This window comes from Vicugna pacos, unplaced genomic scaffold, assembly GCF_048564905.1.
Source record: "Vicugna pacos unplaced genomic scaffold, VicPac4 scaffold_19, whole genome shotgun sequence".
Taxonomy (NCBI): domain Eukaryota; kingdom Metazoa; phylum Chordata; class Mammalia; order Artiodactyla; family Camelidae; genus Vicugna; species Vicugna pacos.
In genome coordinates, this window is record NW_027328740.1 from 64,604,173 (window position 1) to 64,620,297 (window position 16,125).

Consider the following 16,125-nt stretch of genomic DNA (forward strand, 5'->3'; position numbering starts at 1 on the left):
AATGAAAGAGCCTAAATTTGCCTTCTTAGCTTTTTTATTTTTGTATTGAGAGGGTTGATTAGTGCTTTGCGAGCATGATTTTGGGGCAAATTGATGGCAGATGTCGTGTAAAAACAGTGAGATATTTCCATGCATTTTATTTTCTGGACATCACCAGGGCACATGTGGGGTTTGTGCCTGCAGGCTGGAATGCTGCAGGACTCCCTAATCCATCACCATTATGTCCTGGAGCTGCTCAGGTCATTGAATGCTTTTCTGTTGCTTGGAGGAAAGGTGGTCTGATGGAGATGATCAGATGTGCAGTTAAAGTGCTATTACTTGAAATAAGAGTAACCTAGAAACATTGCTCTAACAATACAGGATGAGGGAGGAGAATTGTCTGAGCTACTTGCAGTGGGGAGTCTTCTCATGTTTCTCCCACACCGTGACTCCTGCCAATATCCGCCACAGTCCTGCACGGTAGTCCTGCCGAAGCAAGCAAGCACTTTGCTCAGAAACGCACTGAATTTCCTTGTGCCTCTGTTTGTTGGCTTTTTTTTGAAAGCACATTTTGCCCTTTGCTTAAATGCCATCCATGCTAGTCAACTCTTACACTCAGTTTTCTGGAACTCGTCCATAAATAGCTGCTGAATGGATGAACAGAATGTAGTATCTCCATGTAGTGGAAGATTATTCACACGTAAGAGTGAATAAAAAAGAAAAAAAAAAGAGGAAAATGAAAAAGGCCACCTGTTTTTGGAAGTCCACCCTGACTGTTCAACCCACACTTTTCCCTTTGAAACCCAATCACTTATGCTCCACTCTACTCTTTTTGATAGTGCTTACCACCTTCTAATAATCTTTAACGTTTTCAAAAAAAAAAAAAGAAAGAGATGCTGATACCACTTCAAAATATACAAGCCTTGATAACAGCTTGTTAATTGAAAGGAAGCAGACACAAACGGTCAAATATTGTTGATTTCAGTGATCTGAAATGCCCAGAAAAGGCACATGCAGAGGCAGAGAGCAGGTGATGGCTGGAAGGGGCTGGTTGGAGGGGGATTAGGGAGTGACTGCTAGTGATAGGCGGATTCTTTAGGGGTGATGAAGTGTTCTGGAAATAGAAGGTGATGGGTGCTACACAACCGTGAGTTTGCAGAAGACTGCTGAGCGCTGTGTCTGGGAGTGCCTGTTGTTGGGGCATCTTTATTTTGTTCTCATCCTGCAATGTGAAGAGCCATCTTCTGCTGTGGCTGTTCTACTCCTGTGAGTGGTGAGGGTCAGAGACTTTGCAGAGTCATGTTTCTTTTTTCCCCCTGGGTGAGTGTAGGCAAAAAAAGATTTAAGCCTAAGAAAGTGCTCCATCTGCAGAAATGTCTTTTTGTTTTGCATGGTGTAAAAACCTTGAGAGCTTTTAATCGTTGAGGCCAGTCTGTGGGAGGAAATAGCCCGTGAAGCCTGTTTGAGCCTGGGAAGCACCGTGCATCTCTCCCAGACACGGGTGGGGATTTCACCCCCGTTCAGGCAGTGAAGGGCCCAGACCCGTGAGCAGACTTGACAATCGTGAATATTTACGTGTATCCGCTGCTTCATCTTGGATATTAATTTCAAGCTGAGACAGTTTGTGGCGGCAGCCTCATCCTACATCAGGAATTTATACTATCTGCTCTTTGAGGTGAAGACCTGACAGACTTGATTATTTAACAGTCTGCCTTGAATTGATATCTCAGATTCCTTTGTCAAAAGCAAACAGCAGAAATACAGAATTCCTTTAATGCCAATGTGACCTGGAATGAGTTTAGTCTCTGTGCCTCAGTGGCCTTATCTGTGAGTGGGAAAGATGATAACAGTGCTTCCCTCAGAGGAGCTGGTGAGGGGAGAGTCAGAAGCACAAATGGAGGACTTACAAAAGATGCTCTTGAATGACCGAATTTAGTGCTCTCAGCCTGGTGAGGCCTGAGGGGCAGAGATGTCAGAACAGAGCAGTCCTAGCCGGAGCTCGATCCGTGATGGAAGCTGTTATGATCAGTATCACCACTGTGCATTATCAGGTAATTTTAAGACTTGGTAATATGAATTCTTGAATAATGTTAAAGGACTAGACATCTCAGATCCAGTTTACATAGTCCTCAAGATTTCTTCTGAGAAATGGATGGTTTCTTCCCCATCTTAAATCTGAGATGAGTCTCTAAAAAATTCTGTATTCCTCCATCTTTTTGCTTTAATTTTCCATTTCCTAAAAAACCATGTTTTTAAATGGAGTTAATGGGGACTGAACTGAGTGCCTCATGCATGTTAAGCACTTACTCTCCCAAATGAGGTATAATCTCCTCCGTGATTTTTGTTAAAATTTACTTTCTTAGTTTACAGAGGTAAGAGGCCTCTAATTCTTTTTCTGGAGACTTGTCCATGAACCTGTAAATCTATAATTAATGGACAAAATTTGGTTTATTAAAAAATCATTAGAATATTCTGCAATCCATCCAAAAAGAAATGCTCATTGACTTAAAATGTTTCTCCTTTAAGGGGATTTCTCCTGTTTGGTCTAGCTTAATTTGTTAACAGCCATCCTCATCATCATAATGACCAAACTCACTGTGAGTGGACACCTACCTAAGGCTAAAATGTTTTCCTCATGTTTTAATTCATAGCAGGTGTTTGATTGTAGGTATCAGTGTCTCCTTTTTTGCAGCTGAGGGATTGAGAGATGGAGCAGCTTGTCCCAATTACACGCAGCAGGCTGTGGCTAGCTCGGTGCTGGAACCCAGGCTGCACAGAATGCATTCTTAATTGCTCCTCTTATCAGCCTCCCATTAAGTGGTTACCCGAACACCTGTGACTCCATAAACGGCCGAGTTTAGTGACCTCAGACTGATGAGGCCTTGAAAGGAGAGACACCATTGAGAAGTTGAGACAGAGTGGCAGAAATTAAAATTGTTCATTTTCACAAATTTTTAATTCTCAGGTAATTACATAAAAAGTTATTTTTTTTATTTTAGTGCTCTGTAAGCACTAAAAACAAAACATTAAAAATAATTATAGTGCAAAAGAGAAGTGAGCTCTTAAAGTCCAACCACTGCTAATGATGTTGCTTGTTTTTCTCTTGTGGCCCTTTTTGACAGAAATACTTACAAAGACTGAATTGGTTTTATGTAGTTTTAATATGGAAGAAAAGATTGTCAGTGAATATTGTAAGAAAAGTCTTTACTCTTTTCTTTCCTGTTGATGAATATGTACTTTATTTTCATGGCTTAAGTACATTTCCTCATTTGTGAAATTTGAGTAATATCGTTTAATTTGTCTGACTGTGAGAGGTAGATGCCTTGTATACCAAGAACCCAAGAGGTGCTTAATAAAAGTGTGCTGTCACAATGACAGATATTTTAGAAGGATCAACTCTGAATACTAAAGAGTGTCGCTTATTTCTGATACATATTCAATATGTATTTGTATGATATATTTGAATATGGTTTAAAGTAACAAGGATTCATTTTTTTTTTTGGTGTAGTATGAAGTTTTAATGAAATCTGTATCATTCTAGTGAGACAGGGACTAGTTAAATTGCCTTAATCAGATGACCTTGAAGATTATTTACACAGAATATGTATTGTTACAAATCAGAATTTATGTTGCCGTGTAACCATCCACTCAGACATTTAAATTCGTTGGATTCTGACCAGATCCGTTAAGTTTAGTAAAATCCATATTGATCATTTTCAGGGAATAAACTCCTCTATTTTGTGATTAAAGAAAATTTTGATTTTTTTCTACATTCTTAACAGGTTTAAAATATCAAAACATTGATTTGACATGTCACTTTTTTAATAGAGAGAATAAAGCTCATGCTGTTTTATTATGTAAATAAATGTTTTTGTATGGCAACAAAATTGTATGATATCCTGGCTCTTTTAGTATTTTGCAAGATACTTAGATAACCTACTGTTGGAAAAATACAAACGTGAATTTTATGAATATAGGCCTAGTACAGATCTGTTGGTTTTTGCTACAGTGCAAGACATGAGGCATAGGAGAACTTTGCTGCTGATTGCCAGGAGGACAGATCCCATGTCTCAGTTTCCCCTCCTGTAAAATGAAGTGGCTGAACTGGATTCTTTCCTCTTCTAAGATGAGTTTCCATGAGCCTATATCTTCTGTTTATATTCAGGAGTATTAGCAATATCAGATTAAATACTGAATATCCCTCCTTTCCCCCGAATCAAAGTGCAGCATGTGCTATATAAGTTTTATTTATCTGATTCTCGTTACTGATCCTACAGGCAATTTTTGTGTTGCATCTTTCCTGGTAACCTGGAAGGTCATTTTACCCATAGGTGGCACTGTTGCACCTACTTACAGTCTTAACTTTCCTGTTTGTAAAAGGAGGCTTAAACAACGTTATTTTATTTTGATTACTTTACTTAATGCTTCAGAATAGCCCAATGTCCATTATGTCTGTCTAACTGGAAAAGTTATTCTGCTTATATCTTAGATTTATTCTGTCATCTCACTGTGAACATTTCAGACTTGCTGTGCAAACAATAGCAAAATCGGGCTTTTCTTCTAGTGTTAGAAACCAGTGAGCCGGGATTTTATAAAACAGCTAGAAGCGCCATCTGGAGGACCTTAAAGGTGAAAAGTGTATTGAGTTCCCTGAGTTTTGACCCCGCCGCTGTGTGTTAATTGGTGGTAGGAGATTTGGTACATATACGAAGGGGTGTAGTTTTTGATATGGTTTGCCTGCACGCGCTGCCACTGAGCCACTTGAGCCTGAGTCAGTTCGTTTTGAGTTTTTCCCTCGTCTGTGAGATGGGGACATTCGTATCTGATTTGTAGAATTGTGAGAATTAGAAATTATGTGCAGTGTTTACCACAGTGTGTATGTCAAGAGGGCTCTTAAACTTTAGCTGCTGTTTTGTGTGAAGCCATCATTTGAGAGTCTTTGGCAATTACTAAGAAACAGGAAAATAAGAAGAGATGGTTTTATGATGAAAGATATTTGAGGAGGTTCCATAGTTCCTATACCCATAATTTAGCATCAGCAGAGTCAGAACTGTTACACAGTCGCCCTAAACCAACGTTAAGCCACAGAATTATTTGTTACTTCATATATTTTGGGGTTTAAGGAGATCCAATACTTATACATATGTTGTCTCCAGCAGCCTACTGAGAGATGACACAAAAGAGTAGACAGGCAATAAATGTCTTCTTTGTTACTGATGAAGCCACGTTCTCCATGAACTTCAAGGCTGTGGGAAAATGCGTGTCATGATACTGTGTCCCAGAAATACAGACTCACCCTGTCCCATGTAGCTCTGGGCCACAGCGAGCCTTCCCTTGAGAAGACCTGCCCTTTCATGCACAGGGCTTTCCTGACATGGAGCTGAGCATCCCACGTGCTTCCCAATGGTGACCAACACTGGAGTGAAAGGAAGGGTTTCACATGCCCTGCTTGTCTCCCCGGACTCACACCTCACTCTGTTAGTGTAATGAGTGCTAGCTGTGGGCCAGGGGCCAGGGGTGTGAAGGGAGAAGCACCCTCCATGGCCCAGAGGAGTGGTTAGGAGACATCCACTCCCTCAGTTTAAACAGGTGGTTGGATGGAACATAAGGGTGCTCCCCAAGAGTGTGTAAAAGGAGAAATAAGGATTTTATTTGGGACTTAGGCTAGCCAGGAAACAGATAAGATGATTAGAGGGGACACTTGTAAAACAATTTGATATTAAGTTGACATTTGTTGAGCACCCAAAATGTGCTACATTCTTTTCTGAGCATTTTACAGAAATGAATCCTTCAATCTTCTCAACAAGCGAGTAAGGAAGGTTTGATTGTTATCCCAGTTTTACAGTGTGGAAATTGAGGCACACAGAGGGTAATTAAGTTGGCAAAATCACAGAACTAGTAATTGGCAGAGCTGGTATTTAAACCCTGGCTGTCTGGTTTTGAGGTTCCCAGAGATGGGCTTTGGGTGTTTAGCATTATCGACATCCCTGAATCTTTATACCTCTGTGCATCAGTTAGCCTAGAAAGGACAGGGAAAGGAGTGTTACACAGGAGCTCATAGTCATTTCTTGGCCGCTGTCCACGGAGAGTGCACCGTGATTGGCGTTAATTGACTTCTGGGCAGTAGATCTGTTCGTATAATAGAAATATAGTCCATTGAATTAATCTAGAAACCCTTCCTGCTCCGTTTCTGTCCATGCTTGCCATGTGACTGCCTGCCCGTGATTGGGCCGTGGAGGAGAAAATGTACTCATGGTTGAACTCTGATATTTCAGTCTGGTTCATAGATTCACGTCTTCTGTTACATTAAAAATTTAAGTTTCTGGTTTCCTTGCATCAGTGTCTCATGAGCTTGGTTAATGTGAAACCAGTCCATGGGAGCCCAGGGATGATGACGGTATAATTTCTGAGCACGTTGAGGCACTTCTACCCGTGCAGACGTGGCTGGAGGATGTCCAGCTTCCTCACTGATTTCCCCCAACAGCATGGTCCTCTCCCACCCCTGGATGTGAGGTTGGGAGCTCTCTGAGTAGGCCAGTCAGAGGCCGAGTCCACCAATCAGAAAATGATGAAGTACCTGGAAGTGGGTTTAATAGAAGACAAGGGCTTCCAGGTTGTCAGATGGGCTGTTCGAGTCCATTTGGTGAAAAGCTGTCCACTGTCTGTGGTTGAGCTACTTCTTTGCTGTTGAAAAGTCTGGAGTAGATGAAGGGATTTTAAAAAGCAGAAAGGAGTGATTTCAGGTGGTACGTCCACACCGGTGAGAAGTGATGAATGACCGCCTTTGTGAGTCATAGACAGTCTTACAAACTTCATAAACCAGCTTTAAAAGCTCTTCCATCTGAGTGCACTTCATATGGGGTCCAGATCATCACTGGTCGCACTGTGAGGGCAAGTAACTGATAATGGCAGAAAGGACACGGAGGCATCAAAAAGGTCTCAGTCACTTTCCCTGTTTAAAGGATGCAGCACAGTGTAATATATTTTAGCTGGTTTTTCACTGAAAAGTTTTTAGTGTTTTCTGGGACTCCCCAGTGCCCCAAGGTTCCATGCAGCTGGGTGTCCCTTTAGTGCAGCTCTGTCAGCGCTTGCCCTGGGCTGACGCGGTGTCATGGGGAGCAGGACAGTCAGCGTCCCCGGCTCCTCCGAGCTCCGTCTCCTCATCCGCAGAGCCGGGTTTCTCATCCGTGTCTACTTAGTAGGGTTGCTGAGAATCACACGTGATGCTTCAGGTGTGACTTTTGGTTGTCTCTGTGATTGGCATATAGTTAATATTTGATAGAAACACTTGTTTTTTTAGTATAATTGTAGCACCTAGATTGCAGTGGTTTTTAGTCTGCATTTTTTATAACTTTATTCTTATTTTTAAATATGCACTTATTTTTATTTATTTTTTTTGGAGGTACTGGGGACTGAAGCCAGGACATTGTGCATGCTAAGCAGGTGCTCTACAACTGAGTAATACACACCCTCCTTTTCTGCACTTGAAGGTAAATATTGCTATACACAAAATAGCTCTTAAACACCATCATGGGACCTAGTCACTGTATAGACAATTGAACACGTATACTATTTCAATAGGAATAAATGTTTTTGAGACATACATTTCTGAATCTGTTAATGTGCTTAAAAACGATCATAGGTAGTGATAAACACGAATCTTTGATCCAGTACTTCTTAGAGACTGTTTTGCCATCAAGAGAAATTACATTCTACAGAGAAGGCTAATTGGGTCTCTTTGATATTTAGATGGTTTAGCAGATGATGAAGGCTTTCAAAAGCTGACAGTTTTGTATTTTAAAGTAACTACAAAGTTACCTTCTACAAGTTGTAAGTACTAAGCTTGTGAAGTGCCCAGTAATCCAGGGGGTATGTGTCTGTGTCTGTGTCTGTGTCTGTGTGAACGTTGGTGTGTGTGATTTCAGGAAGGTAGAAAGAAATTCCATATAGACTTCTGATACCTTTCTCCTCCATTTCAAGGTGTTGGCATATATTTACACTAATAAATTGATATTCAGTTGTCATTTGGCATATTGGGAATAAGACTTTCTCATACTTGTTTCAGAAGGATTAGGGAGCATGAGCTTAGGAAATGGGAGGAGATAGAGGCAGGGAGGTTCTTTAAACTTTGTGTAGAATTAGAAACAGTAACTTTTCTCTTTTCTTCTAAAGCAAACTGGCACTGAATTGTAACATACTATTACTCAGAATTGCTTTTCTGATCAGATACATGTACCTCAGATTTTTAAATGCAACATGAATGATGAAATGTGTTTTAGCAGTTATTTTTAAAAGTAGTCTCTTTTCAAGTAAAAGGCTATAGCCTGTTCTTTCTTCTAGCGGTACAAGAAATTCTCATTGTTCTGTTGCAATGATCTATGTGCTTACTTTCTTTTTTTTTTTTCTTTAAGTGCTTTTTTCATTGTGGTTTGAATGAATGTTTAAAATTTCTGGATTTTGATCTTTAGAACATGCTGATTTCTCAGAACTGTTAAAAACCTGATTGTTCACTGCTCTTTGTTTGGTGGGGCACCCTATTGATTTCTGTTGTCTGTTAAAGAGTGAAATTCTTCCTCTAGCCTGCAGATCATTAAGTGAATGGTTTGCAGTGTGCCTTTAAAATTATTTGTATGCATTGAGCATGTTTGTCCAGTGAATTTTAAATTGACTCATTGTAATGACTTTGATTTGATTCTGTGTCTTTTGCTCCTCTCCACAAGAATTTGAATTCTCTGTTGCATTTTGTATACGTGTTCTTTACAGGGGAAGAAATTTTGCATTTTTTACAGAGGTGGGTTTTCCTATCCCCTCTGAATGCCTTCTAAAATTGATACAATAAAAATCAGTTATTGCAGTGCATAAATATTTCATAAATTATTTTTTGGCATAATCAGAAACAATGACCAAGAATGATAATAAAAAATACGAAAACCTTCCTTCCTTTGAAGAATAGAAATCAGGTAGTCAGGCTCCCTCATGCTTTGTGCCTGACACACTTAATCTCATGTCATTGTGTATCATGATTCGGAGATGGTATTGTTTCAGGTTTATAGATTTTTGTTTTAACATTTGTGTTGAATTCTTTCTCCAGGCTGATGTTTCCTGTTGGGTTTGTGGAAAGAGTAGAAGGGAAAAAAATACTTTGTTTTGTTTTCAGGAGGCCTGAGTTGATGGGAAAAGAGTTGAGGGTGGTCTGAGGAAAAGAGTGACACTCCCTCTCCTCCTGGTTGAAATTGATAAACAAAGAAATCAATTAAGTATATCGATATTTGACCAAAAGAAGTTAGCGAGCCCAAACTGGCTAGAAATGCACAATGGAAATTACTGAATTCAGCTTCAGAATGAGGTGCTTTACCAAGTAGAAGCAGCTTAGAGCAATCAGAAAATCAGTAATATGATGAGATATAAATGGAATATTATATCTTTTATTGCTGAAACTTTTCTACGTTAAGTTGTGTAGAGCTAAAATTAAGTTTCAATCACCAGGAGTTAAGAGAGTGAGTGGTACTGTAGGATCGTTATTCACGGATGTGCCTAGACCCTGATAGAGTGGCTGAAGATGGCAGGAAGAGACCCACATCCAGGATTTTCATCCTAGGGTGTCCTCCATAATGGTTCCATGTGGAAGCAGATGATTGGGTTAACAAATTGTAACACACCCCAGTCGCCTCTGAATTTTAAGAAGAAAAAATATGCTTTGATACTGCTTTACAAGCAAGTTCCTGTGCATCCTCACTCCAGACGCCTTGCCTTAAAAAGCAGAGACAATGCTTTGCTTGTGTAGTTGAGGTTTTAGATAGCACTCTGCTGGTTGTAAAGCAAGGACCGAGACCCTCAGCTATAAACGCTGGGCTTGTGTGTTGTTAGATAATGTATTATCCCCAAAACAAGGACCTGGCTGGTCTGGTGGTCTGCTTTTTAATGAACATATCTAAAAATGTATCTTGTTCCCCTCACCCCATGACTTCCCTAAAGATACACTAATCCTTTGTACTCATTGTGTATTCTACAATCTCTGCCTCATCCTGTCTTTCCCGAATTTCCTCCTTACTATCTCACAACTGTTAACGAAGTTTTCCTTTGATTATACCCTATAAATATGGGAGCATTTGAGAGGCTTATGGAGATGGCTCCCTAATCCCTCTCGATTTCTTGACTTTTTCCACAGAGTCTTGAATAATCATTCCTTGTCAGTAAGACTTCTTCCAGCCAGAACCCACAGTTCCAGGTGAGAAGGATGCAGGCTTTATCTCTCCTACCGGAGGCAGAGACAGAAGAGAATTGAGATATGCTCCCCCGTGATCCCTTCCTGCCCCAGGTCTACTGCAGTTCACCTGCAGCCTTCTGGCCTCTGCTCAGAGGGCCTCTGTCCCAGGACTGACCTCAGCGTTTTCTTCCCTTGTCAATATTTCCTGTGCCTTTCAGAACTTGGTCTCTTCTCTGCAATTCAAACCTGGCAGATGTGATGGTGGTCAGCGTGCTGGTGGGCAGTCCTTTGGGGACCCCCAGGAGCCATGCTGATTCTCCTTAGTCTCTCAATCGGGGTTACAGAACAGTCGAGCACAGAAGGAAGCCCATTCTCGAGATGTCAACAGAGCATTTCATCACTTTCATTTTATTTTTCAATTTTTGGTGGAGAAATTATTTGTAGTGAACTGTTCCAGATATTTGCCGCCTGCTTTCCTCATCACCATTCCTTGTTGTCTCTGGTGCTAGTTTTATAAACCAGGTTTCTTCTCTGGTCATTTCTGGCAGCTGGGCTTGCCGAATCCTTGATCTGTATTTGAAACAGAATGCTTCCTCGTGATGTCAAGGTGATTTTCCTATTTCTGAATATTTCGTGTACACTCAGCAACTGTTTCAAGTGAAATGCTCTTGTCCAATTTCGGTTAACTCACATTTGCTGATCTCCTGCTTTCATGCTGAGAGCAGTTTCTTTTTCCTCTAATAAAAGTTAGCAATTTGCATTTACTATGGAAGATACTGGCCCAAGGTCCTTTTGTTCTTAAGAGTTTTAATACAATTCACCCATTAAAATGTACATCGGTTTTTACTCTATGCCTAGAATTGTGCATCCCATTCAATCTTAGAATATTTTCATCCCCCCAACAGGAAGCCCTGTATGCATAAACAGACATTCCCATCTTCCCCATCCTCCCCCAGCCCCAAGGAGCCACTTTTCTCTCTGTGGATTTGCCTGTGCTGGACATTTCATGTAAATCGAGTCACTTCATATAAGTGGAAACGTCTATTGTGACTGACTTCTTTCACACTGAGTAACGTTTTCAATATTTGCTCATGTTGTGGCCTTAGTCACTATTCTATGCTATGCTATTGCTGAATAACATTCCACTCTATGGCTGGGCCCCACTGTTTACCCATTCATCAGGTGATACGCATTTGGGTTGTTTCTGTTTTTGGCTGTGATGAGTAATGTCGCCGTGAACACTCATGTGGTATTATTTATGTGGATATTTGTTTTCAGTTCTCTTACGTGTGTGCCCAGAGAGCAGAATTGCTGGGTAAGTCAGAAACGAAATGTTCAACTCTCTGAGGCCCTGCCAGGCTGTTTTCCAAAGTGGCCACGCTGTGTTACATCCTCACCAGCAAGGGCTGCGTGCTCCGCTTCCTCTGTGTCCTCTTTAGTGCTTGTTACGCTTTTTTTTTATTATACCCTATTGTAGTGAGTGTGAAGCGGTTTCTCCTAGTGGTTTTGACTTGATTTCCCTTACAGCTAATGCTATTGAACATCATTACATTGTGTTTTATGGACATTTGTATATTTTCCTTGAAAAATACCTTTTCAGATACTTTATTAACCTTTTAATTGAGTTGCCTTTTTATTGTTGAGTTGTAGGGTTTTTTTTTCTTCATTTTGAGATACAAATTCCTTACCAGATAAGTGATTTGAAAAAATTTTCTCCTCTGTGTTGTTGTTTCACTTTCTGGATGGTGCCCTTTGAAGCAAAGTTTTAAATTTTGATGAACTGCAATTTGTCTCTGTTTTCTTTGTTTCTTGTGCTTTTGGGGTATTATTTAAACTCTGAGGTATTTTATTTAAGCTTTTATATATAAAATAACTTAATTCTTAGGACCGTTATAGGAGATGGGTGCAGTTGTTGTCCCCAGTCTATGGATAGGAGACTGAGATGCAGAAAATTTCACTGAAATATCAGTGTCACATCTACCTAGTGCTGTGGGATTTCAGACCCTCATGTTTGTCCCCAGCATTTGTGATCTTCACCACCATGCTCCACTACTGCCTGGAATCGTTAATGAAAATGACTTTCATTTTTTGATTTCTTGTTAGTTTGTTTTCTCATTGGGGACCTCATCTCCTTATTTTCCTTTCGGATATCAGTGTAGATTTATTTTAGGTCTCATGTAGGCAGAAGCATTGCTATCAGTTAACTTCTTTATTACTCACTCTCCAGTGATGATTGTTGCTAGTTGACCTAACCAAGTCATGCTTAAGTCTTTCCTGCTAATGACACTAAAAACAGTCATGACTTATAGAATGCTCAAAGAAAGTACTTGATTGATTTTATTTTGCTACCCAATCAAACCAATCAAGTAAAAACCCCAGTGTTGACACAGACTATAAGCCCTCCAGAATAGGATCACTGTCTTCCTTCTGTTTCATTTATTTGGTCACAGTGTCTGGATAGTGACTTGCTGTCCAGCAGTTTTGTGAGGATATGGTGCTCGTGAATCATTGTAAGGACAGAATTTTGACAACAGACTGTGTTGTTCATTTCACAAGGGAAAAGGTAATATAGAAATACTGCTCAGATCTATTTTAAAATTAAGCTTGGAATTTTGAGAAGAATTCAAGAAACCATACAAAGCTCTTTTTCACTAATTTTAGATCTATCTTAGACACATATGGTTACATAGCAGAGTAACTTATCAACTAGTTTTGACAAGAGGAGTGTATTATTGATTATCTATTTTAGTTGAAATATTCTACCTGGGATAAAGTAATCAGTGCCCATAAATGAACAAATATGTTTGTATTTCTATGCAACATGGGAGCAGAGTTCATGTTTCTATATAATATGTATGACTGTGTGTTTTAATCTGTCTGTCAGTGTTTTTATAGTTTTTCAGCAATGTTGTAACTTCAGAATTCTTCTAACATATTCACTCCCGATACTACTGCAGTTTGTACTGTGTATCCTATCTTATGCATGGGATTCCACTGTCCCCTCAGTGAGGAATTTCCTCTCCTATTGAGCTAGTAGCAGAGTTAAAGGAACAGTGATTTCAAGGCCTTTGCTCTCCACGTGTTCGCAGTTTCCTGTCAATCACGATTTTCTCTTTCTTGTGTTTTCATTGTGCAATTAGAATTTTTGAAAATAATTATTAATATGTTTCACCAGTCTTCCTAGAAATTTGATGTGTTTGTGCTTTTCAGTTTTCAATTTATGAAAATTGTAAATGCAGACTTGTTTTTAAGTGGTCCTTTTTCACTAGATATTTGTTTACCTCTTTATAGTTAAAATAATTTTCCCCAATGAATGAATCGGTGTGCATGTTTTAAAAGATACTTTAGTTTTTATTTTTCTTATTCTAACAGGTATATTCGTTGTACAGAATTTAGAAAATAAGGATAAACACAATAATACCTTAAAAATGGCCTCTAATCTCACTTGTAGATACAGTTGTAATGTTTGAAATTGAGAATTACAAGTCCTCTCACTTTGTTCTACTCTTTCAGGTACGTTTTGGTTACTGAGACCCTCGAATTCCCATATGAATTGTAGCAGAAGCTAGTCAGTTATTGCTGAGGAGCCCGCTGGGATTGTGATCAAGACCACGTTGTATGTGTGCTTCACTCTGGGGAGCACTGCCATCCCAAGAATATTGTCATGTGATCCAGGAATTTGCGTGGTTTGTCTTTCCAGGTATTTAGGTCTTCTTTAATTTATTTCAGCAATGTGTATGGTTTACATAGTATTATTTTACTTTAATTTTTGCCTTTATACTGAGGACAATTGTGCAAGGTACCAAGATTAGAATTGTATTATAGCCCCGCAACTTGCTGCCACCATGGACGCTGTGGTCTCTCTTTGCCCTTTGTAAAATCTCGCACAAAATAGGACCTAAGTAACTCTCTCTTGAAAGAATGATTATATGATTGCTGGATGACGCTTGAGATTCCTTGTGATGATGTCTTTTTCCCAGACTTTCCCCTCTTCTTAAATATGCCCTTTCTCTTCCTTTCCTCCAGCCTGGGTTTCAGCCTGCCTGTGGCATTGATTTTCCTTGTCTGTGGACTCTTCTTTTCACTAGTTCATGATAATGTTACATGTCGGCTGTGGAAACTTGCTAGATGTCAAGAAAGAGCAAATCCATTGCATGCTAGTATTTTTAGAGTGTGTTATTGAATTATCAATTGAAATTAAATCAGGCTGACCCATTGAGCCATCCCCTGAGCTCTTTTTGCCTTCCTACAGGTGATACTGCTCTCGTTGCTGCATGTGCCCTTCCCCCAGACTTAGTTTTGGAGTTGAGTAAATCACCATCACTGGAGCCCTCTCTTTAAAAGATGAAGAGAACATTTGCTCCTTCTCCCTGCTTGGGGACTTGGATGAGATGAGGTAACAGATAAAGAATGAAGCCCCACCTCATTCTGACCACTGCTCTTTCCGTTCATTTCTCCAGGGGAAGAGTACAATTCAAAAATATAAAGATTGTGAGCTAATGAAGTATACAAGACAACCGATCATTTATTAAATACACTTTCATGCCAGAAACAAATGTATTATACACACAAAAAGCACATAAATTACGGTAGTACTGTGGTTACAAACGTGGGCCGAGTTCGAGTCCTGCTCTGGAGTGACAAGTCCTGTGAAATGGAGAACTTGTAGGTCGGCTTAGGCTCTCCCGGACTTTTTTCTTTCCTGCAGAGACAGGGCTCGCTAGTCATCCCTCCCCCGTAGAGGTGCTGTGGGTTGTAAACGACGCGCGTGGGCAGGCCAAGCACAGCTGCTCGTTCCTCGTAAGTGCAGGATAGCACAGCTTTTGCGGTTACGGCTTTATGATCACACCGTGTAGACCCTCAGTGCTCCGAAGGGATGTCTTGCGGATTGGAGATGGGATTCTCACTTCTGTAAATACCCAAAGATTGTGTTATTGAGCCTTGCTGATATAAATCTATTCTTTAGAAAGTACATAATGTAGATATATTTTTCAAACATGCATGCTTTTTTTCTTTTATTATTTATACTTCTACCCTCTCATCACGTGGTGTGACTTTTGATGGAATCCAGGAAACAGTCCTAAGCCACCTGCCTCTTCACACTTCTTCGTGATGGTTTTCTTCCTTGACTAGAAGAGGGTTTTGCATAGGAAATTTTGTTTGCTCCCCTTCTCTTGGAGTCTCCCTGTTTGTCTGCCCATCTCTCACCTGTCCATCTGTCCATTTCTCTACCCACTCATTCTTCTGACTTGTTCCAAGAAGCACTTCAGGCAGCTTACAGAAGAACAGATACCAAATAAACAGGTGAGAAAATGGGGCCAAGTTCACAAATTGAGGCTCGGAGTTGAGCCTGTGTGAGAGTTGCAGGCGTGAGACACACGCCTCTGCCTTGTGACTTATAAGATAGACAGCATCAATGTTCCTGAGGCTCCCAGCACACACAGGGAAGCAGGGTTTGTGGGAGATGCTCACTGGCTGTGAAATAAATAAGTGGCTTAGGAGAAGCCCAGCCTTTCCAAATACTAAGACTTAGGAGAATATTTTGAGTGTCTTCCAAAATCTGAGTATTGCATCTTTTCTTTTTCAGAGTTTTATGTATAGTTGGTTAACATTCTATAACTGGAAATTTCTCCAAAACTGCTGCCCACGTGAGTCCCATGACTCGGGAATGGGGTGGTTCTGCTCATTGACGGGTGTTGGCCAGAAACGGAAAATGACAGCCTCCAAGGAGCCTGGGATTAAGCAGTTATGTTTTGTCAGTGCTGTAGATTTCAGAAAATGCTTTTACCGTTTCTCTCCATCTGAGGAAGCAGCGTGCTCTCTTCCCAGCATCAGGAGTTCAGGGTCTCGGGATGGTGGGGGCTGACTGCACTGCCGTAAGGACAGCTGAGCTAGTCACTGCATGTGTGGTGCTTTCACGTAGTGCATTTCATGTTTTT

The 16,125-nt window shown here is 40.3% G+C and overlaps 2 protein-coding genes across 2 annotated transcripts in view; both read left to right on the forward strand.

Moving 5' to 3' along the window:
- Positions 1–16,125, forward strand: part of LOC140693123 (trafficking protein particle complex subunit 9-like) — a 299,333-nt gene that overhangs the window by 258,600 nt on the left and 24,608 nt on the right. The window lies entirely within an intron of this gene.
- LOC140693124 (uncharacterized) overlaps positions 1–16,125 on the forward strand; it is an 843,637-nt gene that overhangs the window by 100,094 nt on the left and 727,418 nt on the right. The gene's annotated exons all lie outside the window — the stretch shown is intronic.